Below are 4,855 nucleotides of genomic sequence, written 5' to 3'. Positions count from 1 at the left end.
ACCTACCGCCAACTCTTGGGCTACTCTTTTACCAACGAATAGTGGGATTGACCGTCACATTATAACGCCCCCACGGCTGAAAGGGCGAGCATGTTTGGTGTGACGGGGATTCGAGCCCGCGATCCTCGGATTGTGAGTCGAGCGCCCTAACCATCTGGCCATGCCGGGCCCCACTAGTTCTTATAACTCCTTTCATGGGCAAATAAATTTTTAAATTCAATAATCAAGTTCAAAAAAATAATCAAACATATTACCACAAATTAAACTACGTTTATTGTTTAAGTCGACATTTAGAAATAAAAACATGTTTAATTAAAATCAAAGACACTATCTAATCCTATGCGCTCGCAATCTGAGGGTGGCGGGTTCGATTCCCCGTCACACCAAACATGTTCGCCCTTTTAGCCGTGGGGGCGTTATAATGTTACGGTAAAAGTTGGCGGTGGGTGGTGATGACTAGCCGCCTTCCCTCTAGTCTTACACTGCTAAATTAGGGACGGTTAGCGCAGATAGCCCTCGTGTAGCTTTGCGCGAAATTCAAAAACAAAACAAAAACTATCCTATGCGCTAGTGGTTCGTAAGTAAATACACTTGTGGTATGTGTAAAGCTACCTAAAGTGGTAAACCTATACGTCACCTACAAATACATGCACATGAGCACATGGTTGAAAAGCGTACATCAAGTGCATCTTTCTAGTCGATTAACATGAAAAAAAGTTTTCATGAAATTTTCGAACAATACCAAAGCTATAGCCTTGGCAATTTTTTATGAAAAACAATTTTTTTGAAACACTTCGTAATGACAACAGAGAAGAGTTGTCGTTATTATTTAGTGTTGGGTGATCATTGAAAATGGAGTCTTTTTTTAAGCCTTGATTTGTCATGAATATTCCGGCTTTTTTTAGCTTTGGACCTGACGTGTTATTTTCCATTAAAGTCGTAGTTTTTAGTCTTGACTTTTTCCAAGAAATAAACACGATCAGATTTTTCATATCTTAATTCTACATTAAAATACACGTTTTTTTTTAATTGGTTCCAAATTCTCAGTGTTTTTATTTGATGATTGTCATTATCATTATTTTAAAGACTCTGTATTTATTCTTATATTTAAGAATTTCTTTATAAGGTTTTCTCTTAACAATGTTATTTATTAAACGTGTATGCCGCACGTTTTATCGTACATTCCATTATATTGTTACCGTTTAAACTGTTCTTTCTGAACTTCCGATTGAATATGAAACAACTCGCTCAATAGCTAGTGTTGTTTTTTGTAGTTAAAATTTTGCGAACTAACGTAACGTCCGTAATTGAAGAGTTTATACGATAATGGATGATTCTTGAATGTATATGTCTTTATTTGTTTGTTTATAGTTAAGCGCAAAGCTACACAATGGGCTATTTGTGCTCTGACCACCACGGGTATCGAAACCCGGTTTCTAGCGGTGTAAGTCCACAGACATACCACTGTGCCATTGGGGGCATATGTTTTTAACTTGTGAGGATGAAGTAAAAGATTTTAAGTCAAGCCTTAAGGAATACGATTGTTGTAACGTATTCTATCGTTGAACTTTTTAGATATTGAATTATAATCATTATTAGTAGCTCCCTCTAAATTAAGATATTAAAATACAGTTTATAACAGTATTTACAGTTATTTTTGCTGTAACGTTTCATCATGACTGTGCAGTCATTTGCTTTCACATTTATAACATTGTATGAATATCATGATATAAAATATTGATTCATTCAGATAGGATTCATTAATTTAGTTTTGTGGTGAATGTTTCATTATTCTTTAGTTTTTGTTATAATAAGAGTTAAAAGCAGATGATTGTAAAGTTTTGTTAATAATTCATTGATATTGAGAATATCGAACGTCACGTGCAATATATTGACGTCGAGAATATAGAATTCAGACAGACGATTAGGAAATATAGATATAAATAGCGTGAGACGAGCGGGAAGCAGCAGACAGATAATTGCAAAAGAGAATAAAGTTGGTGTGAAGTTAACTACCGTAGAAGTGATAGGCCTAACGTTTAATATGTTAGAGTGAAACTAACAGTAGAAAAGAAGATAATAAAAATAATTATATTCCGTCAAAGCATGGTTCTAAAGTAATTGGATCAGCCTGATTGTATTTTGACAAAAGAAACAGAGGATCATCAAGAGAAAGAAGATCAAACGATCATACACAGAATGCTAGTGCGATAGAAATAGAGAAGATAGTTCGGCTTGTCAACTGAAATTCTAAAGTAATTGAATAGGCCTAAGTGTATATTTGACAAGAAAGAGAGAACTACATATATAGTATTTATGATATGCCCATAATATCTATAGTGTTGAATAATTTATTGTACATAACTTGTTCTGAATATATATATTATTTTGAAAACAAGTGAAGTGCGTGCTGTATGTTCATCGTTGAATCTATCGCCAACAAGTCACAGATACCTATTGTAGAAGAATCCTAGGCCCAACGATAACATAATATATATTTTTACTATTAAGAAATATAACTAAAAGCCTTTCTATTTGACAGTTGGCAAAGAGCAGATTTTTAATCTCTGACAACACCTTGTAATGGAAAGAAACTTTTAAAGTACAGGAAGTACTCAACAGAATGGACTACAAGGTGAATGTGAAGACCAAGATATACCATGCCAATCTGTTGAAGAAGTATTTTGGGAGAGAAGAAGACCTAACGGATGCAGCTATTGAAACAGAGATGGATGTTGCAGGTGTGGCCATCATAGATGCAGAACCAGAAGACAGTTCCTTTGTCTGTCTCTCCTAACATAGGGTCTACTTAACAGGATCCCTCATCTTCATTTTGACCTTGTGTTGTCTGAGGTTTGTATTTCCTAATCTATCTGTATGCTGACACAGTAGATTGTGTTTCTCTTCCTATCAGTCAGTTTGACACTCATGTTCACGTCCTTGTACGTCTCATCTCTATACAGTGCCCTTAGGCTTAGTAGGTCCTTATCTTCTAAGACAACACATTTATAACATTGTATGAAATTCGGGACTGATACTATTTTATGATACTAAACAAATACTCTTGAAAATTTCATATTTATATGTTATTTTGTTTGTGGAATGTAGCATATTTTCTCATATTGTGGTTATAAAGATTTATTGTAAAATTTCTTTATTGATAAATTAAAACACATGTATAGTAAGAAATATATACTGCTCCCTTATTCCTTAAGTTACTAATTTATTTTATATATATATACTTTCACCACCAATGGGTCTATATATTGCATCATATTAAAAATACCTGACGAAAATGTGTAGTTTTATTGCTTATGGCAAAACTATTAAGGCTATCTGTTACGTCCCTAATTTTGACCTACCGACCAGACGGTAGGCAGCGCTCACCATTGACTTTTTGGTAACCTTTAACCAAAGAATGGTATGATTGACTGTAATAATATAACGCCCCAAGGTTGAAAAGGCGAGCATATCGATAGTTTTTTTGTTTGTTTGTGAATCTCTATAACCCAAAAGCAATTTGGTGTTAAACAGTAAGTTTAAAAACCCGATTTATATTCATAGACACCATTGATAATTCTAGGTTTAATAAACAACTAAGCTTGAACTTAAATAAAAGTAAAGACACAAAAAGTAAGAATAAATAACTGGTTTATTTCTTCAATATAGAAACGAATGTTTACATAACAGTTTTGCCTTGTTAAATATCCTGAGGCAAATATATATATTACAGCCTGTACAACATTACGAAGGAAAAGAAACCTACACACAAGAAGAAAGTGATTTATCAGGGTACTCGTATCAGTTGGAACAATGTAGAAAAGTGCGAGGAAAATAATTTGAGAATTATTAGTTTGTTAAACTGGCATACGGCTACATTATCACGTATCACAGGTTCAGGCTATCTACGATGTTACTAGGTTTCGGCAAATACTTTATGTGGAAAATGCAAGCTGAACGAGTTAATTCAGTGTATACACAAACATATAACACGTTCAGTTAATCACCTGTTTATCTATGTTGCTCTTTTCACTGTACGTGCTCCGTAATCATTTTTAAATAAATAAAAATGATAAAGACAACTTATGCAAACAAGCAGTGCATCAGAATTATTTAGGCCTAACTTTAAAACGTGAAACACTCCTTTCAAATGCAACTTAAGTTGAGTAAAACGACGCAGCAAAGAAGCACGAAAATAAACACAGTTTAGTATGAACATGAAAAAAAAAATAAAGAAAGAAAAGCAGTTACACACTATCTACATGAAACCTTTGCCAAACTATGATAAAAAAACACTCACAGCAAAAACTTGACATATATATCGCACCCTCGTTTCGGCCAATAGATTCTTCGTGCGGAATGATTTTCAACTATACAAGAGCGTTAAGATACTGACTCAATCCTATATTTGACGTCACCATAACTAGGATCTAAAAATCTTTTATAAACCTTTTTTTTTAATATAAAGCTTATATGTCCTTAAATCTCTAAAATTGTACATAGTTAACTTTCATTTTATTTACACATATTAATAAGTGCAACAATGATTTTTTCTACACTGTATATTTAAATATTTTTAAAAGTATTTAAGCAGACTTAGTCAAGCTTCTCACATCTCAAGATACGGAAATATTTTGTGAGTTATGAAAGGAAGTGAATATTGTAGAGCATGAGTCACGAAATAGTTTTCATCAACCAGTTACCTATTTCATATTAAAGACATCAAAAACCTATATAATATATATATATAGTAAAACTTATGTGCGTAGCGGTTGCCTTTGACCACCTTTAAATAAATACAGAACGGTTTTGACCCGATCTGCAGTTATATATATATATATACACAACACACACA

This window comes from Limulus polyphemus, unplaced genomic scaffold, assembly GCF_000517525.1.
Source record: "Limulus polyphemus unplaced genomic scaffold, Limulus_polyphemus-2.1.2 Scaffold5794, whole genome shotgun sequence".
NCBI lineage: Eukaryota > Metazoa > Arthropoda > Merostomata > Xiphosura > Limulidae > Limulus > Limulus polyphemus.
The sequence above is the reverse complement of the archived record's forward strand: the minus strand, read 5'-3'. Positions refer to the sequence as shown.